We start from the raw sequence: 27,093 nt of genomic DNA, 5'->3' as shown, positions 1-27,093 counted from the left end.
CAAGAACTAAGTATTTCACGTCGGCATTCTCCGGAGACTGCCTAAAGCAGCAGTTTCTGGTGCCCACTTTAATAGCACCATTCACACTATTCATTTGCGAGAGCATTTCTTAAATACCGCACCCATTCATAATTTTTTTTATCCTTGACCGCTTTTTTCGAAAATGCCACGGTGGGAGGGGCTGTTACAAAATTCATTTGCCGCCTGTGAGGATCGAACTCACGACCTCTGGTTTACTAGACCAGCGCTCTGCCACTGAGATAAGGAGGCGCCTCCTAGCTGACTTATAGGATACTTTGTTCTTACAAACTAGTGAATCGGAGCCCTTCAGCTCGAAACGCACCGCATGAGCGACCATTATTTACATTTAGTTAGCACAGCTGCTGCTTTCCTACACATCTCACACTATATCGATGTACAACTAAAATTGCAAAACAACACATTTATTTCATTTTAGAGTCACTTTCAGCTTCAAATACCGTTCCTCTGATATTCATACGAAGCTAGGCATCGTCGTAACCCGTTACGTTCATTACGCAAGGCTCACGAGAGGGGCGCATGTTGGATCCGCGTAGACACAAAATTTTGCGCCGCCCAGCGTGGGGCTCGAACCCACGACCCTGAGATTAAGAGTCTCATGCTCTACCGACTGAGCTAGCCGGGCTGCACGCAACGCGTTACGAGCCATACAATACTGATGTGACCTGCGACCATCTATTGAAGATTCTTTTGACTACAGCTTATTTCCTGCTGCCACAAATCAGCTACAATCCTATTCAATGAAAAATTGTCTCCGAAAGGCATCAAATCTGCATGAAATGATACGTGGCTATCAGCACCATTATTCAACACACATGCTCGACTGTGCGCAGACGCCTGTGGCGTAGCCCTTGGCTCCTGAATCAGATGCAGTAGTTCCAACAAAAACTCTCCTGAACGGCACTGTGCCGAAAACTTCGCTACAGATCACCCTTGTCTTGCTTGTGCTTCTGGTAGACGCCGGTTTTGTAGCCAGGAAGCGGACAGCAGCAACTTCCAACTAGTTTTAGTGTACTCAAACAACACAGTAAAACAGCATGCATCTTTTGCAGAACAGGAAAAACTCGACCGTGACAGGATTCGAACCTGCAATCTTCGGATCCGAAGTCCGACGCCTTATCCATGAGGCCACACGGTCACTGGCGCAATATACTTCCCCACTCACACCTCGTTTTCGCCATTTGTACACTTGGCAGAATGAATTTCCCATCTTTGACGCAGTTCTCCATCTCAAATTTCAGTACTAAAAGTACGACGCTACTTCTTGCTGTGTCCCATCGCAAGTTACATTCAAGCCCTTATGACGCCGATCAAACAAGAGGTGGCAAATCAGCTTCAATCGTTTAGTGCCATCTCAGTCGCTTGCAGAAGGTACCTCACCCTATGTGATACAATGGCGAATTGTCGCTATTACCAAAGCGGCGGCGGCGCCGACGACAATCGCGAGGGTCTTTATCAGGGGTAGAAAATACATCACAAGAACTAAGTATTTCAAGTCGGCATTCTCCGGAGACTGCCTGAAGCAGCAGTTTCTGGTGCCCACTTTAATATCACCATTCACACTATTCATTTGCGAGAGCATTTCTTAAATACCGCACCCATTCATAATTTTTTTTATCCTTGACCGCTTTTTTCGAAAGGGCCACGGTGGGAGGGGCTGTTACAAAATTCATTTGCCGCCTGTGAGGATCGAACTCACGACCTCTGGTTTACTAGACCAGCGCTCTGCCACTGAGCTAAGGAGGCGCCTCCTAGCGGACTTTTAAGGTACTTTGTCCTTACAGACTAGTGAATCGGAGCCCTTCAGCTCGAAACGCACCGCATGAGCGACCATTATTTGCATTTAGTTAGCACAGCTGCTGCTTTCCTACACATCTCACACTATATCGATGTACAACTAAAATTGCAAAACAACACATTTATTTCATTTCAGAGTCACTTTCAGCTTCAAATACCGTTCCTCTGATATTCATACGAAGCTAGGCATCGTCGTAACCCGTTACGTTCATTACGCAAGGCTCACGAGAGGGGCGCATGTTGGATCCGCGTAGACACAAAATTTTGCGCCGTCCAGCGTGGGGCTCGAACCCACGACCCTGAGATTAAGAGTCTCATGCTCTACCGACTGAGCTAGCCGGGCTGCACGCAACGCGTTACGAGCCATACAATACTGATGTGACCTGCGACCATCTATTGAAGATTCTTTTGACTACAGCTTATTTCCTGCTGCCACAAATCAGCTACAATCCTATTCAATTAAAAATTGTCTCCGAAAGGCATCAAATCTGCATGAAATGATACGTGGCTATCAGCACCATTATTCAACACACATGCTCGACTGTGCGCAGACGCCTGTGGCGTAGCCCTTGGCTCCTGAATCAGATGCAGTAGTTCCAACAAAAACTCTCCTGAACGGCACTGTGCCGAAAACTTCGCTACAGATCACCCTTGTCTTGCTTGTGCTTCTGGTAGACGCCGGTTTTGTAGCCAGGAAGCGGACAGCAGCAACTTCCAACTAGTTTTAGTGTACTCAAACAACACAGTAAAACAGCATGCATCTTTTGCAGAACAGGAAAAACTCGACCGTGACAGGATTCGAACCTGCAATCTTCGGATCCGAAGTCCGACGCCTTATCCATTAGGCCACACGGTCACTGGCGCAATATACTTCCCCACTCACACCTCGTTTTCGCCATTTGTACACTTGGCAGAATGATTTTCCCATCTTTGACGCAGTTCTCCATCTCAAATTTCAGTACTAAAAGTACGACGCTACTTCTTGCTGTGTCCCATCGCAAGTTACATTCAAGCCCTTATGACGCTGATCAAACAAGAGGTGGCAAATCAGCTTCAATCGTTTAGTGCCATCTCAGTCGCTTGCAGAGGGTACCTCACCCTATGTGATACAATGGCGAATTGTCGCTATTACCAAAGCGGCGGCGGCGCCGACGACGACGACGACATTCGCGAGGGTCTTTATCAGGGGTAGAAAATACATCACAAGAACTAAGTATTTCACGTCGGCATTCTCCGGAGACTGCCTAAAGCAGCAGTTTCTGGTGCCCACTTTAATAGCACCATTCACACTATTCATTTGCGAGAGCATTTCTTAAATACCGCACCCATTCATAATTTTTTTTATCCTTGACCGCTTTTTTCGAAAATGCCACGGTGGGAGGGGCTGTTACAAAATTCATTTGCCGCCTGTGAGGATCGAACTCACGACCTCTGGTTTACTAGACCAGCGCTCTGCCACTGAGATAAGGAGGCGCCTCCTAGCGGACTTATAGGATACTTTGTTCTTACAAACTAGTGAATCGGAGCCCTTCAGCTCGAAACGCACCGCATGAGCGACCATTATTTACATTTAGTTAGCACAGCTGCTGCTTTCCTACACATCTCACACTATATCGATGTACAACTAAAATTGCAAAACAACACATTTATTTCATTTCAGAGTCACTTTCAGCTTCAAATACCGTTCCTCTGATATTCATACGAAGCTAGGCATCGTCGTAACCCGTTACGTACATTACGCAAGGCTCACGAGAGGGGCGCATGTTGGATCCGCGTAGACACAAAATTTTGCGCCGCCCAGCGTGGGGCTCGAACCCACGACCCTGAGATTAAGAGTCTCATGCTCTACCGACTTTTTTTTTTTTTTTTTTTTTTTTCCTACGACTTTTTTTTTTTTTTATATTTTGACCGATGCCTTATCCATTTTTTTTTTTTTCGCGTTAACCACATTTTTTTTTTTCGAAGTCCGAATCCTTATCCATTTTTTTTATTTTTTTTTTTATTTTTTTTGTATAAAGAAAACGAAAATGATGCATTGAACACGAAAAAGAACCAGTTCCGTTAACGTGGCAAGTGTTCATTTTGCCATTTACATTTGTTTTTGTTTTATTTTTTTTTTTTTTTTGGTTATTGAATTTTTTTTTTTTTTTTTTTTTTTTAATAATGAAAAAAGGAAATGAAATTGAAGAACCTCTTCGGGAATAGCATGGCTGACATTCTAAATGCAGCTGCTATTGGTGATACTGCCGTATGCATAGCTGTTTCGGGGTTCTGATGAGGCCTTCACGGCTACCGAAGCGGCCACGGGGCACACGAAGTCCCCACCGTACTTCACCCTCACCAGCAGTCCCCTACTTTAGCTCGTTTCGTCCTAGGATGATTTTACCGTGACATCTTAACCTATTCCCTGTTTGTGAAACAGGATTCGTAACATATTTCCAAAATTCTTCTTATGATCTTGTTGGTTGTGTAATTTATAGTATTCCCCACAGAGATATGTCCGGTAGTCCGTGATATTATCGTCACCTTTCGAGTTGACAACGTAACTCACGTAGTTCCCAAGAAGCCATAATATGGCATTATTTTTCGGTGCAGGAAAAAATACCTTGTCCGGGAAGAAAATAAGATTCAAATTGAGCTCCCTCCCATCGCTGCGGGTCAGGAAGGCGATCTGCTGCTTGACCTCTTGCCATATATCTTTATACCCCCTGCAGACAAAGCGGTGATCCAACGTGTCAGTTGCGTTACATTGCGGACAAGTGTTTGTGTCACTGAGACCTATAGAATGAAGTTTTTCATTAGTACTTATGACGTTATTCACCACTCTGTACCATGCCACCTGAACTTCCGTTGATAGTAACTTGTTGTTGATATTGGTCCATATAGTTTTCCAGGCTCTGTTCGGGTTCTTGGCCTGTGTCTTATTGTAATTGGCCGCCGTTCGTAAACTGTTAATGATATAGCGACAGTTTCTCTTGCGTTTATCCCGTACTATGCAGCGCATGTAGCTTAATTCGAAGTAGAAGAATCTAATATGTTTTAATTTATAATTGATCTTACTTATATCTATAGGCGGTTGGAAGCTTTGTGGTTTAAAAAAATTGAATAATTGAGCTGTTAGGCCGTCTGGATGACTTTCAATAACTTGCAAAGACCGCTTAAGAAATAAGGCAGTAGATCTTTTGTGGACATCTGTGAGGCCAAGGCCACCCTCTTCCAGTGGTAAGGTCAACGCATCCACAGCAACTCGAAAGATATTCCCGTGCCAAATGTAGCTACAAACGGTCGACATTATCGCTTTAGCTATTCCTTTTGGTATTGGCAAAATCTGGCCGATGTAAGTTGCCCTGGATAAAACCGCTAAGTTTATCAACTTAATTTTTTGCTTGATGTTGACGTCCCTCATATGATTTAAAATGAGCGTGCCACGGATCTTATCGAGGACAGTTCTCCAGTTAGATGCGATTATCCGAAGAGGGCAGCTGTAGAGAGTAACTCCCAGGGCTGTATGCCGGTCCACACTCTTAGCCCAAGTGATGGTGACGTCAGATAGTCCGTGCAGATTTAGAAAAACACTCTTCGTGTCATTTAGTCTCGCACCCGAGGCCGTGCAGTACAACTGCAAGTTTTCTGTTAACCGTGCTATGTCTGCGGCGCTGCGAATTATCACTCCTACGTCATCTGCGAATGCATTCGTCACTTGTTTTATGCCTGACACTAGCAAGCCCTCTAAGACGTCATCTAACCTCCTTAAAAGTGGTTCCAAGGCAACTACATATAACATCATCGACAATGGACTCCCCTGAGGGACTCCACTGGCTACGGGAATATCTTTAGTGCGATGACCATTAATAGTTACTTTCGTTGATAAACCATTTAAGATGTTGGCTAAAACGTTCACATTACCATCATAAAACCCCATGTAGGTCATGGTTTTCAGAAGATATTCATGATTGACCCTGTCAAATGCCTTGCTAAAGTCGATAAAAGCCAGACCACCATTTGCTGTTGTATTTGCAAAAATGGAAGCTATGTCCCTGTACGCACTTACAGTTGTAAAGATACTGCGCCCTGGAAGACAAGTCTGATGACTACCGATGATCTTTCCTAAAATCGGTTGCAGTCTCTCTTTAAGAACCCTAGCTACTATTTTATAGTCAGAATTCAAGAGGCTTATGGGCCGTGTCTTTGTAATATCCTTTAAAGCTGCGGTCCTGCCCTTTGGAATTAACACTGTTATGCTCTGTTTGAAGGCCACTGGGACATCCTCCCCATGAAGAATTTCGTTTATCATGTCCGTGAATTCATTGCCTATAATGTGCCAGTACGTTCGGTAAAACTCCAGTGGCAGCCCATCTGGACCTGGTGACTTCTTGGAAGGTGAGCACCTAATTACGTCAAAAACGTCATCCTTGGTGAGGGCTGCATAGAAGTTGCGGTTGTCCTCTTCCGTTATAGTGTTCTCTAGGCCTGTTGATGATAAGACGTCTCGTACAGCATTGTCGTCTATCTGATTGACACTATATAGGGAATTGTAAAAACGATACGCCTCGTCGATCATGTCTTTCTGGGTGGTGAGGACTCGCTGATCTTCGGCTCTGAGAGACCCTATAAAATTTCGTCGCCTTTGTTTGGCGTGTTGTATGAGGTGATATATTGAGGCATTTTCGTCTGCCACAACACTGTGTGAGTGCGATCTGATTTTTAATCCTTCTAGCTGTGATCTCTTAATATTGAGGAGCGCTGCTTTTGTTTTGTTGATCTGTATGAGAATGTCCTGGGACAGTGGCTCCTCGTAAAGATCACGTAAGCAGGCGTAGTGGAACTCTGTTGTGTGTCTTATCCACCTCATCCTCTCCTTGCTAAACTCTATCAGAGTCGCCCTTAATTTTTTCTTCGCCACAGCGGTCCACCATTCAACGGTGGACCGATGTTTGTGACGCACTCGTAAGGCGGCCCGCCAAGTCTCTTGTATTTCTGCAGCTAAGGCGTTCTCCAACAGCACGCTTATATTCAGTTTCCAAAAGGGCCTGCCCCAGTAAGCTGACTGTTTGCTTAAACGTATGCTGCACTTGACGCCGAGGTGGTCGGAAATATAGGTAGGTATTACTTCAACGCCAACAACATCATGTTCTAAAGTAGATGATACATAAAATCGGTCAATCCTACTTTGGGACCTGCTACTAAAGTAAGTAAATTTGACCAATGTAGGAAATTTCAGTTCCCAAGCATCTGTCCATTTCATGTGCGACACTAAATACTGTAGCTCCTTGGACTTATTAAAATTTGGCCGTTGGTCCTTGTCATTAAGTACGCAATTCCAGTCACCTCCAAGCAGAACCTTAGCAGGGTTGTCCTGAAGTAGAATTAAGATATCACTTTTGTAAAACGTGGCCCTTTCTTCTCGTGCATTATTGCCTGATGGTGCATAAACATTTATAATAGCTGTATTATGGATGTTACACCGAATGCCCCTCCCAGAGTCTAATTTACAAATGTCTGTCATTTCAATTCCCTCTCTGGCAAGAATAGCCGTCCCACAACTATGTTCGGCAGCTACATTTAAAATAGCATTAAATCCTGGGATATGAAGGTCTCGAATCAGCACTTCCTGTAAAAGGGCAATATCGGTGTCCGACTGATAGATAAAATCTTGAAGTGCGGCTACTTTAGTTGCATTTTGAATTTTGTTAATATTTAATGTGGTCACATTATAGGTTTGGAGCATGGTCCAGATAGTTCAGGTAAGTTTATTGACTGCGCAACATTTTCATATGGAATCTGTCCGTCGTCATCAGTCCCTCGTTTAGTCTCAAGGCGATCTTAACAACTCTATTAATAAAAAAGGTCTTCTTCCTGACTTGTGTCATCATCCTTGTTATCGACACCCTGATCGGCGCCATCGTCTGCCCAATTGACTGGTGCTGCTGGTGCGTGTTGACCTGGCAATGAACCATCTTCTGGAGCTATGTTCGTGAGCCCAATTTGCGATGGGTGGTGGTCACCCCCCGGGTCTTCTTGCCTTGCCGTTCCGTCTGGGTTCCCAGTAGTCCCTACTGGCTTCAGATCTTCTGCCTTCTGATCCTTGTGCTGTAGATGTTTCAGCTTTTCCCTGAGAGCTGGGGCCAAAGTCTCCGCCGCTTGGTGTGCCAAACGACGCTTTTTTGACTTCTTCCTCCTCCGCAGGGATCCCGTAGGAGACAAGTCAGGCGAATGTTCTGGTGGTTCGGTGGAAGAAGACAGTGGTGAGAGCGGTTCTGTCGTTGTCTCAGAGTTCCTCGTGTGAATTTCTCGAAGAACCTCAGCTGGGGGTTCCTTCACTTCCGCATTTGTCGGGTGGGGTTCCGGAGGTTGTCCTCCTTGCATTTCCGGGTGGTGTACGGCTCGGTTACGGACACCAGCGTCGCCATCACTAGACATCCTTTCAGCTCGTTCGCCCTGTGCGTCGGGCGGGAGGTCGAGTAATTTGGCGACTTCCGTCGGTGACTTGGTAGATTCTTGGGACACTTCGTGTCTCTGCGAGTCCGAAGATGGCTGTTCAGTACCTAGTTCTGCGCATGACTGTATCCTCTCCCGCAGTTCCGTTTGTCTGTCGTCCGGACCACTTATCACAGATGTATCGTCGCAAGAGGGCCGAACAGCAGCTGCTCGGTCGTCCACAGAGGCGATCAACTCTGGGGCGGTTGTGGCGGCCGCAGGCGCTGCGAGTCGTTCAACGTGCTCAACTGTTGTCGTTTCTGCAGATTGGTGGCCGTACGTGGCAGCCGCATACGTTAACGGAAGGCTGACAGCAGCGCCAGGAACTGCAGCCTCCCCGCTCGGTAGCTGGGGGACACGCCGTTTACTACATTCACTACGTATGTGCTCTGGTGAGTTACACAAAGCACATGTCTTGGGTTGACCGTCGTAGATAACTATGGCGCGGTGTCCGCATACATTTATATATGACGGTATGTGCCTTTGAAGATCTATCTTTACTTGACGCACTCCGTTCAGGACGGGAAACATATGGGGCTCCGACCATTTTTCTGCAACGTTCGAAAGAACACGGCCATACGGTCGAAGGATTTTATTAATGTCCTCTGCAGAAACCTCAAACGGCAACTCAAAGACCCGAACGGTACGTATGCCTAAACCGGCGTGTGAGACTGAAACATCACTCACTGTACCGTCGGAATGTTTAAACTTCAGTACTCCGCCACACTTGTCCATGATAGAGACACACAAATCTGGGTTAGTCAGTTTGACAAAAGCCGCGTTGGAAACGAACGATAAATGCACACCTATTATGTCATTGCCAGTAATCTTAACAGCATCGAGTAACCACTGCTTTACTTCATATGCCTTAGGCCTCAAGAAATTTCGGTCGAAAGTAAATTTAATCGTGTCTTTCCTCATTACAGTAATCGCGTTCATGTTATCTTGAAATCAGTAAACATAGCCTGACTCACAAAGGTAACGAAGTGACTAACCTCGTGACAGCAAACAGCCGGTGTTTACTTCAAGACGCCAAGCCAGCCGCCACACGTCCGTCCCGCACCGCGGCTGCGACTCGAATGCAACCGACTGAGCTAGCCGGGCTGCACGCAACGCGTTACGAGCCATACAATACTGATGTGACCTGCGACCATCTATTGAAGATTCTTTTGACTACAGCTTATTTCCTGCTGCCACAAATCAGCTACAATCCTATTCAATGAAAAATTGTCTCCGAAAGGCATCAAATCTGCATGAAATGATACGTGGCTATCAGCACCATTATTCAACACACATGCTCGACTGTGCGCAGACGCCTGTGGCGTAGCCCTTGGCTCCTGAATCAGATGCAGTAGTTCCAACAAAAACTCTCCTGAACGGCACTGTGCCGAAAACTTCGCTACAGATCACCCTTGTCTTGCTTGTGCTTCTGGTAGACGCCGGTTTTGTAGCCAGGAAGCGGACAGCAGCAACTTCCAACTAGTTTTAGTGTACTCAAACAACACACTAAAACAGCATGCATCTTTTGCAGAACAGGAAAAACTCGACCGTGACAGGATACGAACCTGCAATCTTCGAATCCGAAGTCCGACGCCTTATCCATTAGGCCACACGGTCACTGGCGCAATATACTTCCCCACTCACACCTCGTTTTCGCCATTTGTACACTTGGCAGAATGATTTTCCCATCTTTGACGCAGTTCTCCATCTCAAATTTCAGTACTAAAAGTACGACGCTACTTCTTGCTGTGTCCCATCGCAAGTTACATTCAAGCCCTTATGACGCTGATCAAACAAGAGGTGGCAAATCAGCTTCAATCGTTTAGTGCCATCTCAGTCGCTTGCAGAAGGTACCTCACCCTATGTGATACAATGGCGAATTGTCGCTATTACCAAAGCGGCGGCGGCGCCGACGACGACGACGACAATCGCGAGGGTCTTTATCAGGGGTAGAAAATACATCACAAGAACTAAGTATTTCACGTCGGCATTCTCCGGAGACTGCCTAAAGCAGCAGTTTCTGGTGCCCACTTTAATAGCACCATTCACACTATTCATTTGCGAGAGCATTTCTTAAATACCGCACCCATTCATAATTTTTTTTATCCTTGACCGCTTTTTTCGAAAATGCCACGGTGGGAGGGGCTGTTACAAAATTCATTTGCCGCCTGTGAGGATCGAACTCACGACCTCTGGTTTACTAGACCAGCGCTCTGCCACTGAGATAAGGAGGCGCCTCCTAGCGGACTTTAGGATACTTTAATCTTACAAACTAGTGAATCGGAGCCCTTCAGCTCGAAACGCACCGCATGAGCGACCATTATTTACATTTAGTTAGCACAGCTGCTGCTTTCCTACACATCTCACACTATATCGATGTACAACTAAAATTGCAAAACAACACATTTATTTCATTTCAGAGTCACTTTCAGCTTCAAATACCGTTCCTCTGATATTCATACGAAGCTAGGCATCGTCGTAACCCGTTACGTTCATTACGCAAGGCTCACGAGAGGGGCGCATGTTGGATCCGCGTAGACACAAAATTTTGCGCCGCCCAGCGTGGGGCTCGAACCCACGACCCTGAGATTAAGAGTCTCATGCTCTACCGACTGAGCTAGCCGGGCTGCACGCAACGCGTTACGAGCCATACAATACTGATGTGACCTGCGACCATCTATTGAAGATTCTTTTGACTACAGCTTATTTCCTGCTGCCACAAATCAGCTACAATCCTATTCAATGAAAAATTGTCTCCGAAAGGCATCAAATCTGCATGAAATGATACGTGGCTATCAGCACCATTATTCAACACACATGCTCGACTGTGCGCAGACGCCTGTGGCGTAGCCCTTGGCTCCTGAATCAGATGCAGTAGTTCCAACAAAAACTCTCCTGAACGGCACTGTGCCGAAAACTTCGCTACAGATCACCCTTGTCTTGCTTGTGCTTCTGGTAGACGCCGGTTTTGTAGCCAGGAAGCGGACAGCAGCAACTTCCAACTAGTTTTAGTGTACTCAAACAACACAGTAAAACAGCATGCATCTTTTGCAGAACAGGAAAAACTCGACCGTGACAGGATTCGAACCTGCAATCTTCGGATCCGAAGTCCGACGCCTTATCCATTAGGCCACACGGTCACTGGCGCAATATACTTCCCCACTCACACCTCGTTTTCGCCATTTGTACACTTGGCAGAATGATTTTCCCATCTTTGACGCAGTTCTCCATCTCAAATTTCAGTACTAAAAGTACGACGCTACTTCTTGCTGTGTCCCATCGCAAGTTACATTCAAGCCCTTCTGACGCTGATCAAACAAGAGGTGGCAAATCAGCTTCAATCGTTTAGTGCCATCTCAGTCGCTTGCAGAGGGTACCTCACCCTATGTGATACAATGGCGAATTGTCGCTATTACCAAAGCGGCGGCGGCGCCGACGACGACGACAATCGCGAGGGTCTTTATCAGGGGTAGAAAATACATCACAAGAACTAAGTATTTCACGTCGGCATTCTCCGGAGACTGCCTAAAGCAGCAGTTTCTGGTGCCCACTTTAATAGCACCATTCACACTATTCATTTGCGAGAGCATTTCTTAAATACCGCACCCATTCATAATTTTTTTTATCCTTGACCGCTTTTTTCGAAAATGCCACGGTGGGAGGGGCTGTTACAAAATTCATTTGCCGCCTGTGAGGATCGAACTCACGACCTCTGGTTTACTAGACCAGCGCTCTGCCACTGAGATAAGGAGGCGCCTCCTAGCGGACTTATAGGATACTTTGTTCTTACAAACTAGTGAATCGGAGCCCTTCAGCTCGAAACGCACCGCATGAGCGACCATTATTTACATTTAGTTAGCACAGCTGCTGCTTTCCTACACATCTCACACTATATCGATGTACAACTAAAATTGCAAAACAACACATTTATTTCATTTCAGAGTCACTTTCAGCTTCAAATACCGTTCCTCTGATATTCATACGAAGCTAGGCATCGTCGTAACCCGTTACGTTCATTACGCAAGGCTCACGAGAGGGGCGCATGTTGGATCCGCGTAGACACAAAATTTTGCGCCGCCCAGCGTGGGGCTCGAACCCACGACCCTGAGATTAAGAGTCTCATGCTCTACCGACTGAGCTAGCCGGGCTGCACGCAACGCGTTACGAGCCATACAATACTGATGTGACCTGCGACCATCTATTGAAGATTCTTTTGACTACAGCTTATTTCCTGCTGCCACAAATCAGCTACAATCCTATTCAATGAAAAATTGTCTCCGAAAGGCATCAAATCTGCATGAAATGATACGTGGCTATCAGCACCATTATTCAACACACATGCTCGACTGTGCGCAGACGCCTGTGGCGTAGCCCTTGGCTCCTGAATCAGATGCAGTAGTTCCAACAAAAACTCTCCTGAACGGCACTGTGCCGAAAACTTCGCTACAGATCACCCTTGTCTTGCTTGTGCTTCTGGTAGACGCCGGTTTTGTAGCCAGGAAGCGGACAGCAGCAACTTCCAACTAGTTTTAGTGTACTCAAACAACACACTAAAACAGCATGCATCTTTTGCAGAACAGGAAAAACTCGACCGTGACAGGATACGAACCTGCAATCTTCGAATCCGAAGTCCGACGCCTTATCCATTAAGCCACACGGTCACTGGCGCAATATACTTCCCCACTCACACATCGTTTTCGCCATTTGTACACTTGGCAGAATGATTTTCCCATCTTTGACGCAGTTCTCCATCTCAAATTTCAGTACTAAAAGTACGACGCTACTTCTTGCTGTGTCCCATCGCAAGTTACATTCAAGCCCTTATGACGCTGATCAAACAAGAGGTGGCAAATCAGCTTCAATCGTTTAGTGCCATCTCAGTCGCTTGCAGAAGGTACCTCACCCTATGTGATACAATGGCGAATTGTCGCTATTACCAAAGCGGCGGCGGCGCCGACGACGACGACAATCGCGAGGGTCTTTATCAGGGGTAGAAAATACATCACAAGAACTAAGTATTTCACGTCGGCATTCTCCGGAGACTGCCTAAAGCAGCAGTTTCTGGTGCCCACTTTAATAGCACCATTCACACTATTCATTTGCGAGAGCATTTCTTAAATACCGCACCCATTCATAATTTTTTTTATCCTTGACCGCTTTTTTCGAAAGGGCCACGGTGGGAGGGGCTGTTACAAAATTCATTTGCCGCCTGTGAGGATCGAACTCACGACCTCTGGTTTACTAAACCAGCGCTCTGCCACTGAGATAAGGAGGCGCCTCCTAGCGGACTTTTAGGATACTTTGTTCTTACAAACTAGTGAATCGGAGCCCTTCAGCTCGAAACGCACCGCATGAGTGACCATTATTTACATTTAGTTAGCACAGCTGCTGCTTTCCTACACATCTCACACTATATCGATGTACAACTAAAATTGCAAAACAACACATTTATTTCATTTCAGAGTCACTTTCAGCTTCAAATACCGTTCCTCTGATATTCATACGAAGCTAGGCATCGTCGTAACCCGTTACGTTCATTACGCAAGGCTCACGAGAGGGGCGCATGTTGGATCCGCGTAGACACAAAATTTTGCGCCGCCCAGCGTGGGGCTCGAACCCACGACCCTGAGATTAAGAATCTCATGCTCTACCGACTGAGCTAGCCGGGCTGCACGCAACGCGTTACGAGCCATACAATACTGTTGTGACCTGCGACCATCTATTGAAGATTCTTTTGACTACAGCTTATTTCCTGCTGCCACAAATCAGCTACAATCCTATTCAATGAAAAATTGTCTCCGAAAGGCATCAAATCTGCATGAAATGATACGTGGCTATCAGCACCATTATTCAACACACATGCTCGACTGTGCGCAGACGCCTGTGGCGTAGCCCTTGGCTCCTGAATCAGATGCAGTAGTTCCAACAAAAACTCTCCTGAACGGCACTGTGCCGAAAACTTCGCTACAGATCACCCTTGTCTTGCTTGTGCTTCTGGTAGACGCCGGTTTTGTAGCCAGGAAGCGGACAGCAGCAACTTCCAACTAGTTTTAGTGTACTCAAACAACACAGTAAAACAGCATGCATCTTTTGCAGAACAGGAAAAACTCGACCGTGACAGGATTCGAACCTGCAATCTCCGAATCCGAAGTCCGACGCCTTATCCATTAGGCCACACGGTCACTGGCGCAATATACTTCCCCACTCACACCTCGTTTTCGCCATTTGTACACTTGGCAGAATGATTTTCCCATCTTTGACGCAGTTCTCCATCTCAAATTTCAGTACTAAAAGTACGACGCTACTTCTTGCTGTGTCCCATCGCAAGTTACATTCAAGCCCTTATGACGCTGATCAAACAAGAGGTGGCAAATCAGCTTCAATCGTTTAGTGCCATCTCAGTCGCTTGCAGAAGGTACCTCACCCTATGTGATACAATGGCGAATTGTCGCTATTACCAAAGCGGCGGCGGCGCCGACGACGACGACAATCGCGAGGGTCTTTATCAGGGCTAGAAAATACATCACAAGAACTAAGTATTTCACGTCGGCATTCTCCGGAGACTGCCTAAAGCAGCAGTTTCTGGTGCCCACTTTAATAGCACCATTCACACTATTCATTTGCGAGAGCATTTCTTAAATACCGCACCCATTCATAATTTTTTTTATCCTTGACCGCTTTTTTCGAAAGGGCCACGGTGGGAGGGGCTGTTACAAAATTCATTTGCCGCCTGTGAGGATCGAACTCACGACCTCTGGTTTACTAGACCAGCGCTCTGCCACTGAGATAAGGAGGCGCCTCCTAGCGGACTTATAGGATACTTTGTTCTTACAAACTAGTGAATCGGAGCCCTTCAGCTCGAAACGCACCGCATGAGCGACCATAATTTACATTTAGTTAGCACAGCTGCTGCTTTCCCACACATCTCACACTATATCGATGTACAACTAAAATTGCAAAACAACACATTTATTTCATTTCAGAGTCACTTTCAGCTTCAAATACCGTTCCTCTGATATTCATACGAAGCTAGGCATCGTCGTAACCCGTTACGTTCATTACGCAAGGCTCACGAGAGGGGCGCATGTTGGATCCGCGGAGACACAAAATTTTGCGCCGCCCAGCGTGGGGCTCGAACCCACGAACCGGAGATTAAGAGTCTCATGCTCTACCGACTGAGCTAGCCGGGCTGCACGCAACGCGTTACGAGCCATACAATACTGATGTGACCTGCGACCATCTATTGAAGATTCTTTTGACTACAGCTTATTTCCTGCTGCCACAAATCAGCTACAATCCTATTCAATGAAAAATTGTCTCCGAAAGGCATCAAATCTGCATGAAATGATACGTGGCTATCAGCACCATTATTCAACACACATGCTCGACTGTGCGCAGACGCCTGTGGCGTAGCCCTTGGCTCCTGAATCAGATGCAGTAGTTCCAACAAAAACTCTCCTGAACGGCACTGTGCCGAAAACTTCGCTACAGATCACCCTTGTCTTGCTTGTGCTTCTGGTAGACGCCGGTTTTGTAGCCAGGAAGCGGACAGCAGCAACTTCCAACTAGTTTTAGTGTACTCAAACAACACACTAAAACAGCATGCATCTTTTGCAGAACAGGAAAAACTCGACCGTGACAGGATACGAACCTGCAATCTTCGAATCCGAAGTCCGACGCCTTATCCATTAAGCCACACGGTCACTGGCGCAATATACTTCCCCACTCACACATCGTTTTCGCCATTTGTACACTTGGCAGAATGATTTTCCCATCTTTGACGCAGTTCTCCATCTCAAATTTCAGTACTAAAAGTACGACGCTACTTCTTGCTGTGTCCCATCGCAAGTTACATTCAAGCCCTTATGACGCTGATCAAACAAGAGGTGGCAAATCAGCTTCAATCGTTTAGTGCCATCTCAGTCGCTTGCAGAAGGTACCTCACCCTATGTGATACAATGGCGAATTGTCGCTATTACCAAAGCGGCGGCGGCGCCGACGACGACGACGACAATCGCGAGGGTCTTTATCAGGGGTAGAAAATACATCACAAGAACTAAGTATTTCACGTCGGCATTCTCCGGAGACTGCCTAAAGCAGCAGTTTCTGGTGCCCACTTTAATAGCACCATTCACACTATTCATTTGCGAGAGCATTTCTTAAATACCGCACCCATTCATAATTTTTTTTATCCTTGACCGCTTTTTTCGAAAATGCCACGGTGGGAGGGGCTGTTACAAAATTCATTTGCCGCCTGTGAGGATCGAACTCACGACCTCTGGTTTACTAGACCAGCGCTCTGCCACTGAGATAAGGAGGCGCCTCCTAGCGGACTTATAGGATACTTTAATCTTACAAACTAGTGAATCGGAGCCCTTCAGCTCGAAACGCACCGCATGAGCGACCATTATTTACATTTAGTTAGCACAGCTGCTGCTTTCCTACACATCTCACACTATATCGATGTACAACTAAAATTGCAAAACAACACATTTATTTCATTTCAGAGTCACTTTCAGCTTCAAATACCGTTCCTCTGATATTCATACGAAGCTAGGCATCGTCGTAACCCGTTACGTTCATTACGCAAGGCTCACGAGAGGGGCGCATGTTGGATCCGCGGAGACACAAAATTTTGCGCCGCCCAGCGTGGGGCTCGAACCCACGACCCTGAGATTAAGAGTCTCATGCTCTACCGACTGAGCTAGCCGGGCTGCACGCAACGCGTTACGAGCCATACAATACTGATGTGACCTGCGACCATCTATTGAAGATTCTTTTGACTACAGCTTATTTCCTGCTGCCACAAATCAGCTACAATCCTATTCAATGAAAAATTGTCTCCGAAAGGCATCAAATCTGCATGAAATGATACGTGGCTATCAGCACCATTATTCAACACACATGCTCGACTGTGCGCAGACGCCTGTGGCGTAGCCCTTGGCTCCTGAATCAGATGCAGTAGTTCCAACAAAAACTCTCCTGAACGGCACTGTGCCGAAAACTTCGCTACAGATCACCCTTGTCTTGCTTGTGCTTCTGGTAGACGCCGGTTTTGTAGCCAGGAAGCGGACAGCAGCAACTTCCAACTAGTTTTAGTGTACTCAAACAACACAGTAAAACAGCATGCATCTTTTGCAGAACAGGAAAAACTCGACCGTGACAGGATACGAACCTGCAATCTTCGAATCCGAAGTCCGACGCCTTATCCATTAGGCCACACGGTCACTGGCGCAATATACTTCCCCACTCACACATCGTTTTCGCCATTTGTACACTTGGCAGAATGATTTTCCCATCTTTGACGCAGTTCTCCATCTCAAATTTCAGTACTAAAAGTACGACGCTACTTCTTGCTGTGTCCCATCGCAAGTTACATTCTAGCCCTTATGACGCTGATCAAACAAGAGGTGGCAAATCAGCTTCAATCGTTTAGTGCCATCTCAGTCGCTTGCAGAAGGTACCTCACCCTATGTGATACAATGGCGAATTGTCGCTATTACCAAAGCGGCGGCGGCGCCGACGACGACGACGACAATCGCGAGGGTCTTTATCAGGGGTAGAAAATACATCACAAGAACTAACTATTTCACGTCGGCATTCTCCGGAGACTGCCTAAAGCAGCAGTTTCTGGTGCCCACTTTAATAGCACCATTCACACTATTCATTTGCGAGAGCATTTCTTAAATACCGCACCCATTCATAATTTTTTTTATCCTTGACCGCTTTTTTCGAAAATGCCACGGTGGGAGGGGCTGTTACAAAATTCATTTGCCGCCTGTGAGGATCGAACTCACGACCTCTGGTTTACTAGACCAGCGCTCTGCCACTGAGATAAGGAGGCGCCTCCTAGCGGACTTATAGGATACTTTAATCTTACAAACTAGTGAATCGGAGCCCTTCAGCTCGAAACGCACCGCATGAGCGACCATTATTTACATTTAGTTAGCACAGCTGCTGCTTTCCTACACATCTCACACTATATCGATGTACAACTAAAATTGCAAAACAACACATTTATTTCATTTCAGAGTCACTTTCAGCTTCAAATACCGTTCCTCTGATATTCATACGAAGCTAGGCATCGTCGTAACCCGTTACGTTCATTACGCAAGGCTCACGAGAGGGGCGCATGTTGGATCCGCGTAGACACAAAATTTTGCGCCGCCCAGCGTGGGGCTCGAACCCACGACCCTGAGATTAAGAGTCTCATGCTCTACCGACTGAGCTAGCCGGGCTGCACGCAACGCGTTACGAGCCATACAATACTGATGTGACCTGCGACCATCTATTGAAGATTCTTTTGACTACAGCTTATTTCCTGCTGCCACAAATCAGCTACAATCCTATTCAATGAAAAATTGTCTCCGAATGGCATCAAATCTGCATGAAATGATACGTGGCTATCAGCACCATTATTCAACACACATGCTCGACTGTGCGCAGACGCCTGTGGCGTAGTCCTTGGCTCCTGAATCAGATGCAGTAGTTCCAACAAAAACTCTCCTGAACGGCACTGTGCCGAAAACTTCGCTACAGATCACCCTTGTCTTGCTTGTGCTTCTGGTAGACGCCGGTTTTGTAGCCAGGAAGCGGACAGCAGCAACTTCCAACTAGTTTTAGTGTACTCAAACAACACAGTAAAACAGCATGCATCTTTTGCAGAACAGGAAAAACTCGACCGTGACAGGATACGAACCTGCAATCTTCGAATCCGAAGTCCGACGCCTTATCCATTAGGCCACACGGTCACTGGCGCAATATACTTCCCCACTCACACATCGTTTTCGCCATTTGTACACTTGGCAGAATGATTTTCCCATCTTTGACGCAGTTCTCCATCTCAAATTTCAGTACTAAAAGTACGACGCTACTTCTTGCTGTGTCCCATCGCAAGTTACATTCAAGCCCTTATGACGCTGATCAAACAAGAGGTGGCAAATCAGCTTCAATCGTTTAGTGCCATCTCAGTCGCTTGCAGAAGGTACCTCACCCTATGTGATACAATGGCGAATTGTCGCTATTACCAAAGCGGCGGCGGCGCCGACGACGACGACGACAATCGCGAGGGTCTTTATCAGGGGTAGAAAATACATCACAAGAACTAAGTATTTCACGTCGGCATTCTCCGGAGACTGCCTAAAGCAGCAGTTTCTGGTGCCCACTTTAATAGCACCATTCACACTATTCATTTGCGAGAGCATTTCTTAAATACCGCACCCATTCATAATTTTTTTTATCCTTGACCGCTTTTTTCGAAAAAGGCCACGGTGGGAGGGGCTGTTACAAAATTCATTTGCCGCCTGTGAGGATCGAACTCACGACCTCTGGTTTACTAGACCAGCGCTCTGCCACTGAGATAAGGAGGCGCCTCCTAGCGGACTTATAGGATACTTTAATCTTACAAACTAGTGAATCGGAGCCCTTCAGCTCGAAACGCACCGCATGAGCGACCATTATTTACATTTAGTTAGCACAGCTGCTGCTTTCCTACACATCTCACACTATATCGATGTACAACTAAAATTGCAAAACAACACATTTATTTCATTTCAGAGTCACTTTCAGCTTCAAATACCGTTCCTCTGATATTCATACGAAGCTAGGCATCGTCGTAACCCGTTACGTTCATTACGCAAGGCTCACGAGAGGGGCGCATGTTGGATCCGCGTAGACACAAAATTTTGCGCCGCCCAGCGTGGGGCTCGAACCCACGACCCTGAGATTAAGAGTCTCATGCTCTACCGACTGAGCTAGCCGGGCTGCACGCAACGCGTTACGAGCCATACAATACTGATGTGACCTGCGACCATCTATTGAAGATTCTTTTGACTACAGCTTATTTCCTGCTGCCACAAATCAGCTACAATCCTATTCAATGAAAAATTGTCTCCGAAAGGCATCAAATCTGCATGAAATGATACGTGGCTATCAGCACCATTATTCAACACACATGCTCGACTGTGCGCAGACGCCTGTGGCGTAGCCCTTGGCTCCTGAATCAGATGCAGTAGTTCCAACAAAAACTCTCCTGAACGGCACTGTGCCGAAAACTTCGCTACAGATCACCCTTGTCTTGCTTGTGCTTCTGGTAGACGCCGGTTTTGTAGCCAGGAAGCGGACAGCAGCAACTTCCAACTAGTTTTAGTGTACTCAAACAACACACTAAAACAGCATGCATCTTTTGCAGAACAGGAAAAACTCGACCGTGACAGGATACGAACCTGCAATCTTCGAATCCGAAGTCCGACGCCTTATCCATTAAGCCACACGGTCACTGGCGCAATATACTTCCCCACTCACACCTCGTTTTCGCCATTTGTACACTTGGCAGAATGATTTTCCCATCTTTGACGCAGTTCTCCATCTCAAATTTCAGTACTAAAAGTACGACGCTACTTCTTGCTGTGTCCCATCGCAAGTTACATTCAAGCCCTTATGACGCTGATCAAACAAGAGGTGGCAAATCAGCTTCAATCGTTTAGTGCCATCTCAGTCGCTTGCAGAAGGTACCTCACCCTATGTGATACAATGGCGAATTGTCGCTATTACCAAAGCGGCGGCGGCGCCGACGACGACGACGACAATCGCGAGGGTCTTTATCAGGGGTAGAAAATACATCACAAGAACTAAGTATTTCACGTCGGCATTCTCCGGAGACTGCCTAAAGCAGCAGTTTCTGGTGCCCACTTTAATAGCACCATTCACACTATTCATTTGCGAGAGCATTTCTTAAATACCGCACCCATTCATAATTTTTTTTATCCTTGACCGCTTTTTTCGAAAATGCCACGGTGGGAGGGGCTGTTACAAAATTCATTTGCCGCCTGTGAGGATCGAACTCACGACCTCTGGTTTACTAGACCAGCGCTCTGCCACTGAGATAAGGAGGCGCCTCCTAGCTGACTTATAGGATACTTTGTTCTTACAAACTAGTGAATCGGAGCCCTTCAGCTCGAAACGCACCGCATGAGCGACCATTATTTACATTTAGTTAGCACAGCTGCTGCTTTCCTACACATCTCACACTATATCGATGTACAACTAAAATTGCAAAACAACACATTTATTTCATTTTAGAGTCACTTTCAGCTTCAAATACCGTTCCTCTGATATTCATACGAAGCTAGGCATCGTCGTAACCCGTTACGTTCATTACGCAAGGCTCACGAGAGGGGCGCATGTTGGATCCGCGTAGACACAAAATTTTGCGCCGCCCAGCGTGGGGCTCGAACCCACGACCCTGAGATTAAGAGTCTCACGCTCTACCGACTGAGCTAGCCGGGCTGCACGCAACGCGTTACGAGCCATACAATACTGATGTGACCTGCGACCATCTATTGAAGATTCTTTTGACTACAGCTTATTTCCTGCTGCCACAAATCAGCTACAATCCTATTCAATGAAAAATTGTCTCCGAAAGGCATCAAATCTGCATGAAATGATACGTGGCTATCAGCACCATTATTCAACACACATGCTCGACTGTGCGCGGACGCCTGTGGCGTAGCCCTTGGCTCCTGAATCAGATGCAGTAGTTCCAACAAAAACTCTCCTGAACGGCACTGTGCCGAAAACTTCGCTACAGATCACCCTTGTCTTGCTTGTGCTTCTGGTAGACGCCGGTTTTGTAGCCAGGAAGCGGACAGCAGCAACTTCCAACTAGTTTTAGTGTACTCAAACAACACAGTAAAACAGCATGCATCTTTTGCAGAACAGGAAAAACTCGACCGTGACAGGATTCGAACCTGCAATCTTCGGATCCGAAGTCCGACGCCTTATCCATGAGGCCACACGGTCACTGGCGCAATATACTTCCCCACTCACACATCGTTTTCGCCATTTGTACACTTGGCAGAATGATTTTCCCATCTTTGACGCAGTTCTCCATCTCAAATTTCAGTACTAAAAGTACGACGCTACTTCTTGCTGTGTCCCATCGCAAGTTACATTCAAGCCCTTATGACGCTGATCAAACAAGAGGTGGCAAATCAGCTTCAATCGTTTAGTGCCATCTCAGTCGCTTGCAGAAGGTACCTCACCCTATGTGATACAATGGCGAATTGTCGCTATTACCAAAGCGGCGGCGGCGCCGACGACGACGACAATCGCGAGGGTCTTTATCAGGGGTAGAAAATACATCACAAGAACTAAGTATTTCACGTCGGCATTCTCCGGAGACTGCCTAAAGCAGCAGTTTCTGGTGCCCACTTTAATAGCACCATTCACACTATTCATTTGCGAGAGCATTTCTTAAATACCGCACCCATTCATAATTTTTTTTATCCTTGACCGCTTTTTTCGAAAATGCCACGGTGGGAGGGGCTGTTACAAAATTCATTTGCCGCCTGTGAGGATCGAACTCACGACCTCTGGTTTACTAGACCAGCGCTCTGCCACTGAGATAAGGAGGCGCCTCCTAGCGGACTTATAGGATACTTTAATCTTACAAACTAGTGAATCGGAGCCCTTCAGCTCGAAACGCACCGCATGAGCGACCATTATTTACATTTAGTTAGCACAGCTGCTGCTTTCCTACACATCTCACACTATATCGATGTACAACTAAAATTGCAAAACAACACATTTATTTCATTTCAGAGTCACTTTCAGCTTCAAATACCGTTCCTCTGATATTCATACGAAGCTAGGCATCGTCGTAACCCGTTACGTTCATTACGCAAGGCTCACGAGAGGGGCGCATGTTGGATCCGCGTAGACACAAAATTTTGCGCCGCCCAGCGTGGGGCTCGAACCCACGACCCTGAGATTAAGAGTCTCATGCTCTACCGACTGAGCTAGCCGGGCTGCACGCAACGCGTTACGAGCCATACAATACTGATGTGACCTGCGACCATCTATTGAAGATTCTTTTGACTACAGCTTATTTCCTGCTGCCACAAATCAGCTACAATCCTATTCAATGAAAAATTGTCTCCGAAAGGCATCAAATCTGCATGAAATGATACGTGGCTATCAGCACCATTATTCAACACACATGCTCGACTGTGCGCAGACGCCTGTGGCGTAGTCCTTGGCTCCTGAATCAGATGCAGTAGTTCCAACAAAAACTCTCCTGAACGGCACTGTGCCGAAAACTTCGCTACAGATCACCCTTGTCTTGCTTGTGCTTCTGGTAGACGCCGGTTTTGTAGCCAGGAAGCGGACAGCAGCAACTTCCAACTAGTTTTAGTGTACTCAAACAACACAGTAAAACAGCATGCATCTTTTGCAGAACAGGAAAAACTCGACCGTGACAGGATACGAACCTGCAATCTTCGAATCCGAAGTCCGACGCCTTATCCATTAGGCCACACGGTCACTGGCGCAATATACTTCCCCACTCACACATCGTTTTCGCCATTTGTACACTTGGCAGAATGATTTTCCCATCTTTGACGCAGTTCTCCATCTCAAATTTCAGTACTAAAAGTACGACGCTACTTCTTGCTGTGTCCCATCGCAAGTTACATTCAAGCCCTTATGACGCTGATCAAACAAGAGGTGGCAAATCAGCTTCAATCGTTTAGTGCCATCTCAGTCGCTTGCAGAAGGTACCTCACCCTATGTGATACAATGGCGAATTGTCGCTATTACCAAAGCGGCGGCGGCGCCGACGACGACGACGACAATCGCGAGGGTCTTTATCAGGGGTAGAAAATACATCACAAGAACTAAGTATTTCACGTCGGCATTCTCCGGAGACTGCCTAAAGCAGCAGTTTCTGGTGCCCACTTTAATAGCACCATTCACACTATTCATTTGCGAGAGCATTTCTTAAATACCGCACCCATTCATAATTTTTTTTATCCTTGACCGCTTTTTTCGAAAAAGGCCACGGTGGGAGGGGCTGTTACAAAATTCATTTGCCGCCTGTGAGGATCGAACTCACGACCTCTGGTTTACTAGACCAGCGCTCTGCCACTGAGATAAGGAGGCGCCTCCTAGCGGACTTATAGGATACTTTAATCTTACAAACTAGTGAATCGGAGCCCTTCAGCTCGAAACGCACCGCATGAGCGACCATTATTTACATTTAGTTAGCACAGCTGCTGCTTTCCTACACATCTCACACTATATCGATGTACAACTAAAATTGCAAAACAACACATTTATTTCATTTCAGAGTCACTTTCAGCTTCAAATACCGTTCCTCTGATATTCATACGAAGCTAGGCATCGTCGTAACCCGTTACGTTCATTACGCAAGGCTCACGAGAGGGGCGCATGTTGGATCCGCGTAGACACAAAATTTTGCGCCGCCCAGCGTGGGGCTCGAACCCACGACCCTGAGATTAAGAGTCTCATGCTCTACCGACTGAGCTAGCCGGGCTGCACGCAACGCGTTACGAGCCATACAATACTGATGTGACCTGCGACCATCTATTGAAGATTCTTTTGACTACAGCTTATTTCCTGCTGCCACAAATCAGCTACAATCCTATTCAATGAAAAATTGTCTCCGAAAGGCATCAAATCTGCATGAAATGATACGTGGCTATCAGCACCATTATTCAACACACATGCTCGACTGTGCGCAGACGCCTGTGGCGTAGTCCTTGGCTCCTGAATCAGATGCAGTAGTTCCAACAAAAACTCTCCTGAACGGCACTGTGCCGAAAACTTCGCTACAGATCACCCTTGTCTTGCTTGTGCTTCTGGTAGACGCCGGTTTTGTAGCCAGGAAGCGGATAGCAGCAACTTCCAACTAGTTTTAGTGTACTCAAACAACACAGTAAAACAGCATGCATCTTTTGCAGAACAGGAAAAACTCGACCGTGACAGGATACGAACCTGCAATCTTCGAATCCGAAGTCCGACGCCTTATCCATTAGGCCACACGGTCACTGGCGCAATATACTTCCCCACTCACACATCGTTTTCGCCATTTGTACACTTGGCAGAATGATTTTCCCATCTTTGACGCAGTTCTCCATCTCAAATTTCAGTACTAAAAGTACGACGCTACTTCTTGCTGTGTCCCATCGCAAGTTACATTCAAGCCCTTATGACGCTGATCAAACAAGAGGTGGCAAATCAGCTTCAATCGTTTAGTGCCATCTCAGTCGCTTGCAGAAGGTACCTCACCCTATGTGATACAATGGCGAATTGTCGCTATTACCAAAGCGGCGGCGGCGCCGACGACGACGACGACAATCGCGAGGGTCTTTATCAGGGGTAGAAAATACATCACAAGAACTAAGTATTTCACGTCGGCATTCTCCGGAGACTGCCTAAAGCAGCAGTTTCTGGTGCCCACTTTAATAGCACCATTCACACTATTCATTTGCGAGAGCATTTCTTAAATACCGCACCCATTCATAATTTTTTTTATCCTTGACCGCTTTTTTCGAAAAAGGCCACGGTGGGAGGGGCTGTTACAAAATTCATTTGCCGCCTGTGAGGATCGAACTCACGACCTCTGGTTTACTAGACCAGCGCTCTGCCACTGAGATAAGGAGGCGCCTCCTAGCGGACTTATAGGATACTTTAATCTTACAAACTAGTGAATCGGAGCCCTTCAGCTCGAAACGCACCGCATGAGCGACCATTATTTACATTTAGTTAGCACAGCTGCTGCTTTCCTACACATCTCACACTATATCGATGTACAACTAAAATTGCAAAACAACACATTTATTTCATTTCAGAGTCACTTTCAGCTTCAAATACCGTTCCTCTGATATTCATACGAAGCTAGGCATCGTCGTAACCCGTTACGTTCATTACGCAAGGCTCACGAGAGGGGCGCATGTTGGATCCGCGTAGACACAAAATTTTGCGCCGCCCAGCGTGGGGCTCGAACCCACGACCCTGAGATTAAGAGTCTCATGCTCTACCGACTGAGCTAGCCGGGCTGCACGCAACGCGTTACGAGCCATACAATACTGATGTGACCTGCGACCATCTATTGAAGATTCTTTTGACTACAGCTTATTTCCTGCTGCCACAAATCAGCTACAATCCTATTCAATGAAAAATTGTCTCCGAAAGGCATCAAATCTGCATGAAATGATACGTGGCTATCAGCACCATTATTCAACACACATGCTCGACTGTGCGCAGACGCCTGTGGCGTAGTCCTTGGCTCCTGAATCAGATGCAGTAGTTCCAACAAAAACTCTCCTGAACGGCACTGTGCCGAAAACTTCGCTACAGATCACCCTTGTCTTGCTTGTGCTTCTGGTAGACGCCGGTTTTGTAGCCAGGAAGCGGACAGCAGCAACTTCCAACTAGTTTTAGTGTACTCAAACAACACAGTAAAACAGCATGCATCTTTTGCAGAACAGGAAAAACTCGACCGTAACAGGATACGAACCTGCAATCTTCGAATCCGAAGTCCGACGCCTTATCCATTAGGCCACACGGTCACTGGCGCAACATACTTCCCCACTCACACCTCGTTTTCGCCATTTGTACACTTGGCAGAATGATTTTCCCATCTTTGACGCAGTTCTCCATCTCAAATTTCAGTACTAAAAGTACGACGCTACTTCTTGCTGTGTCCCATCGCAAGTTACATTCAAGCCCTTATGACGCTGATCAAACAAGAGGTGGCAAATCAGCTTCAATCGTTTAGTGCCATCTCAGTCGCTTGCAGAAGGTACCTCACCCTATGTGATACAATGGCGAATTGTCGCTATTACCAAAGCGGCGGCGGCGCCGACGACGACGACGACAATCGCGAGGGTCTTTATCAGGGGTAGAAAATACATCACAAGAACTAAGTATTTCACGTCGGCATTCTCCGGAGACTGCCTAAAGCAGCAGTTTCTGGTG

General features: G+C 46.5%; 41 non-coding genes across 41 annotated transcripts; all 41 read right to left on the bottom strand.

The window, feature by feature from the left end:
- Positions 1 to 198: 198 nt before the first annotated feature.
- Positions 199 to 270, bottom strand: Trnat-agu (transfer RNA threonine (anticodon AGU)). The gene has a single exon. It is a non-coding gene; the product is annotated as a tRNA-Thr (tRNA).
- Positions 271 to 591: 321 nt separating this feature from the next.
- On the bottom strand, positions 592 to 664 carry Trnak-cuu (transfer RNA lysine (anticodon CUU)). Its single transcript has one exon. It is a non-coding gene; the product is annotated as a tRNA-Lys (tRNA).
- A 440-nt stretch (positions 665 to 1,104) lies between these two features.
- On the bottom strand, positions 1,105 to 1,177 carry Trnar-ucg (transfer RNA arginine (anticodon UCG)). The gene has a single exon. It is a non-coding gene; the product is annotated as a tRNA-Arg (tRNA).
- Positions 1,178 to 1,713: 536 nt separating this feature from the next.
- Trnat-agu (transfer RNA threonine (anticodon AGU)) lies at positions 1,714 to 1,785 on the bottom strand. The gene has a single exon. It is a non-coding gene; the product is annotated as a tRNA-Thr (tRNA).
- Positions 1,786 to 2,106: 321 nt separating this feature from the next.
- On the bottom strand, positions 2,107 to 2,179 carry Trnak-cuu (transfer RNA lysine (anticodon CUU)). Its single transcript has one exon. It is a non-coding gene; the product is annotated as a tRNA-Lys (tRNA).
- A 440-nt stretch (positions 2,180 to 2,619) lies between these two features.
- On the bottom strand, positions 2,620 to 2,692 carry Trnar-ucg (transfer RNA arginine (anticodon UCG)). The gene has a single exon. It is a non-coding gene; the product is annotated as a tRNA-Arg (tRNA).
- Positions 2,693 to 3,237: 545 nt separating this feature from the next.
- Positions 3,238 to 3,309, bottom strand: Trnat-agu (transfer RNA threonine (anticodon AGU)). Its single transcript has one exon. It is a non-coding gene; the product is annotated as a tRNA-Thr (tRNA).
- A 6,548-nt stretch (positions 3,310 to 9,857) lies between these two features.
- Trnar-ucg (transfer RNA arginine (anticodon UCG)) lies at positions 9,858 to 9,930 on the bottom strand. Its single transcript has one exon. It is a non-coding gene; the product is annotated as a tRNA-Arg (tRNA).
- Positions 9,931 to 10,475: 545 nt separating this feature from the next.
- Positions 10,476 to 10,547, bottom strand: Trnat-agu (transfer RNA threonine (anticodon AGU)). The gene has a single exon. It is a non-coding gene; the product is annotated as a tRNA-Thr (tRNA).
- Positions 10,548 to 10,867: 320 nt separating this feature from the next.
- On the bottom strand, positions 10,868 to 10,940 carry Trnak-cuu (transfer RNA lysine (anticodon CUU)). Its single transcript has one exon. It is a non-coding gene; the product is annotated as a tRNA-Lys (tRNA).
- Positions 10,941 to 11,380: 440 nt separating this feature from the next.
- Positions 11,381 to 11,453, bottom strand: Trnar-ucg (transfer RNA arginine (anticodon UCG)). Its single transcript has one exon. It is a non-coding gene; the product is annotated as a tRNA-Arg (tRNA).
- A 542-nt stretch (positions 11,454 to 11,995) lies between these two features.
- Trnat-agu (transfer RNA threonine (anticodon AGU)) lies at positions 11,996 to 12,067 on the bottom strand. The gene has a single exon. It is a non-coding gene; the product is annotated as a tRNA-Thr (tRNA).
- Positions 12,068 to 12,388: 321 nt separating this feature from the next.
- On the bottom strand, positions 12,389 to 12,461 carry Trnak-cuu (transfer RNA lysine (anticodon CUU)). The gene has a single exon. It is a non-coding gene; the product is annotated as a tRNA-Lys (tRNA).
- A 440-nt stretch (positions 12,462 to 12,901) lies between these two features.
- Trnar-ucg (transfer RNA arginine (anticodon UCG)) lies at positions 12,902 to 12,974 on the bottom strand. The gene has a single exon. It is a non-coding gene; the product is annotated as a tRNA-Arg (tRNA).
- Positions 12,975 to 13,516: 542 nt separating this feature from the next.
- Trnat-agu (transfer RNA threonine (anticodon AGU)) lies at positions 13,517 to 13,588 on the bottom strand. The gene has a single exon. It is a non-coding gene; the product is annotated as a tRNA-Thr (tRNA).
- A 321-nt stretch (positions 13,589 to 13,909) lies between these two features.
- Positions 13,910 to 13,982, bottom strand: Trnak-cuu (transfer RNA lysine (anticodon CUU)). The gene has a single exon. It is a non-coding gene; the product is annotated as a tRNA-Lys (tRNA).
- Positions 13,983 to 14,422: 440 nt separating this feature from the next.
- Positions 14,423 to 14,495, bottom strand: Trnar-ucg (transfer RNA arginine (anticodon UCG)). Its single transcript has one exon. It is a non-coding gene; the product is annotated as a tRNA-Arg (tRNA).
- A 542-nt stretch (positions 14,496 to 15,037) lies between these two features.
- Trnat-agu (transfer RNA threonine (anticodon AGU)) lies at positions 15,038 to 15,109 on the bottom strand. Its single transcript has one exon. It is a non-coding gene; the product is annotated as a tRNA-Thr (tRNA).
- Positions 15,110 to 15,430: 321 nt separating this feature from the next.
- Trnak-cuu (transfer RNA lysine (anticodon CUU)) lies at positions 15,431 to 15,503 on the bottom strand. The gene has a single exon. It is a non-coding gene; the product is annotated as a tRNA-Lys (tRNA).
- A 440-nt stretch (positions 15,504 to 15,943) lies between these two features.
- Trnar-ucg (transfer RNA arginine (anticodon UCG)) lies at positions 15,944 to 16,016 on the bottom strand. The gene has a single exon. It is a non-coding gene; the product is annotated as a tRNA-Arg (tRNA).
- A 545-nt stretch (positions 16,017 to 16,561) lies between these two features.
- On the bottom strand, positions 16,562 to 16,633 carry Trnat-agu (transfer RNA threonine (anticodon AGU)). Its single transcript has one exon. It is a non-coding gene; the product is annotated as a tRNA-Thr (tRNA).
- A 321-nt stretch (positions 16,634 to 16,954) lies between these two features.
- Positions 16,955 to 17,027, bottom strand: Trnak-cuu (transfer RNA lysine (anticodon CUU)). Its single transcript has one exon. It is a non-coding gene; the product is annotated as a tRNA-Lys (tRNA).
- Positions 17,028 to 17,467: 440 nt separating this feature from the next.
- On the bottom strand, positions 17,468 to 17,540 carry Trnar-ucg (transfer RNA arginine (anticodon UCG)). Its single transcript has one exon. It is a non-coding gene; the product is annotated as a tRNA-Arg (tRNA).
- Positions 17,541 to 18,085: 545 nt separating this feature from the next.
- Positions 18,086 to 18,157, bottom strand: Trnat-agu (transfer RNA threonine (anticodon AGU)). Its single transcript has one exon. It is a non-coding gene; the product is annotated as a tRNA-Thr (tRNA).
- A 321-nt stretch (positions 18,158 to 18,478) lies between these two features.
- On the bottom strand, positions 18,479 to 18,551 carry Trnak-cuu (transfer RNA lysine (anticodon CUU)). Its single transcript has one exon. It is a non-coding gene; the product is annotated as a tRNA-Lys (tRNA).
- Positions 18,552 to 18,991: 440 nt separating this feature from the next.
- Positions 18,992 to 19,064, bottom strand: Trnar-ucg (transfer RNA arginine (anticodon UCG)). Its single transcript has one exon. It is a non-coding gene; the product is annotated as a tRNA-Arg (tRNA).
- A 546-nt stretch (positions 19,065 to 19,610) lies between these two features.
- On the bottom strand, positions 19,611 to 19,682 carry Trnat-agu (transfer RNA threonine (anticodon AGU)). Its single transcript has one exon. It is a non-coding gene; the product is annotated as a tRNA-Thr (tRNA).
- Positions 19,683 to 20,003: 321 nt separating this feature from the next.
- Trnak-cuu (transfer RNA lysine (anticodon CUU)) lies at positions 20,004 to 20,076 on the bottom strand. The gene has a single exon. It is a non-coding gene; the product is annotated as a tRNA-Lys (tRNA).
- Positions 20,077 to 20,516: 440 nt separating this feature from the next.
- Positions 20,517 to 20,589, bottom strand: Trnar-ucg (transfer RNA arginine (anticodon UCG)). The gene has a single exon. It is a non-coding gene; the product is annotated as a tRNA-Arg (tRNA).
- A 545-nt stretch (positions 20,590 to 21,134) lies between these two features.
- On the bottom strand, positions 21,135 to 21,206 carry Trnat-agu (transfer RNA threonine (anticodon AGU)). Its single transcript has one exon. It is a non-coding gene; the product is annotated as a tRNA-Thr (tRNA).
- A 321-nt stretch (positions 21,207 to 21,527) lies between these two features.
- On the bottom strand, positions 21,528 to 21,600 carry Trnak-cuu (transfer RNA lysine (anticodon CUU)). The gene has a single exon. It is a non-coding gene; the product is annotated as a tRNA-Lys (tRNA).
- A 440-nt stretch (positions 21,601 to 22,040) lies between these two features.
- On the bottom strand, positions 22,041 to 22,113 carry Trnar-ucg (transfer RNA arginine (anticodon UCG)). Its single transcript has one exon. It is a non-coding gene; the product is annotated as a tRNA-Arg (tRNA).
- Positions 22,114 to 22,655: 542 nt separating this feature from the next.
- Trnat-agu (transfer RNA threonine (anticodon AGU)) lies at positions 22,656 to 22,727 on the bottom strand. Its single transcript has one exon. It is a non-coding gene; the product is annotated as a tRNA-Thr (tRNA).
- Positions 22,728 to 23,048: 321 nt separating this feature from the next.
- Trnak-cuu (transfer RNA lysine (anticodon CUU)) lies at positions 23,049 to 23,121 on the bottom strand. The gene has a single exon. It is a non-coding gene; the product is annotated as a tRNA-Lys (tRNA).
- Positions 23,122 to 23,561: 440 nt separating this feature from the next.
- Positions 23,562 to 23,634, bottom strand: Trnar-ucg (transfer RNA arginine (anticodon UCG)). Its single transcript has one exon. It is a non-coding gene; the product is annotated as a tRNA-Arg (tRNA).
- A 546-nt stretch (positions 23,635 to 24,180) lies between these two features.
- On the bottom strand, positions 24,181 to 24,252 carry Trnat-agu (transfer RNA threonine (anticodon AGU)). Its single transcript has one exon. It is a non-coding gene; the product is annotated as a tRNA-Thr (tRNA).
- A 321-nt stretch (positions 24,253 to 24,573) lies between these two features.
- Positions 24,574 to 24,646, bottom strand: Trnak-cuu (transfer RNA lysine (anticodon CUU)). The gene has a single exon. It is a non-coding gene; the product is annotated as a tRNA-Lys (tRNA).
- Positions 24,647 to 25,086: 440 nt separating this feature from the next.
- Positions 25,087 to 25,159, bottom strand: Trnar-ucg (transfer RNA arginine (anticodon UCG)). Its single transcript has one exon. It is a non-coding gene; the product is annotated as a tRNA-Arg (tRNA).
- Positions 25,160 to 25,705: 546 nt separating this feature from the next.
- On the bottom strand, positions 25,706 to 25,777 carry Trnat-agu (transfer RNA threonine (anticodon AGU)). Its single transcript has one exon. It is a non-coding gene; the product is annotated as a tRNA-Thr (tRNA).
- Positions 25,778 to 26,098: 321 nt separating this feature from the next.
- Positions 26,099 to 26,171, bottom strand: Trnak-cuu (transfer RNA lysine (anticodon CUU)). Its single transcript has one exon. It is a non-coding gene; the product is annotated as a tRNA-Lys (tRNA).
- Positions 26,172 to 26,611: 440 nt separating this feature from the next.
- Trnar-ucg (transfer RNA arginine (anticodon UCG)) lies at positions 26,612 to 26,684 on the bottom strand. Its single transcript has one exon. It is a non-coding gene; the product is annotated as a tRNA-Arg (tRNA).
- Between the last annotated feature and the right edge of the window lie 409 nt (positions 26,685 to 27,093).

Source organism: Schistocerca cancellata, chromosome 8 (genome assembly GCF_023864275.1).
Source record: "Schistocerca cancellata isolate TAMUIC-IGC-003103 chromosome 8, iqSchCanc2.1, whole genome shotgun sequence".
In the NCBI taxonomy this organism is placed as follows: domain Eukaryota; kingdom Metazoa; phylum Arthropoda; class Insecta; order Orthoptera; family Acrididae; genus Schistocerca; species Schistocerca cancellata.
The sequence above is the reverse complement of the archived record's forward strand: the minus strand, read 5'-3'. Positions and strand labels throughout refer to the sequence as shown.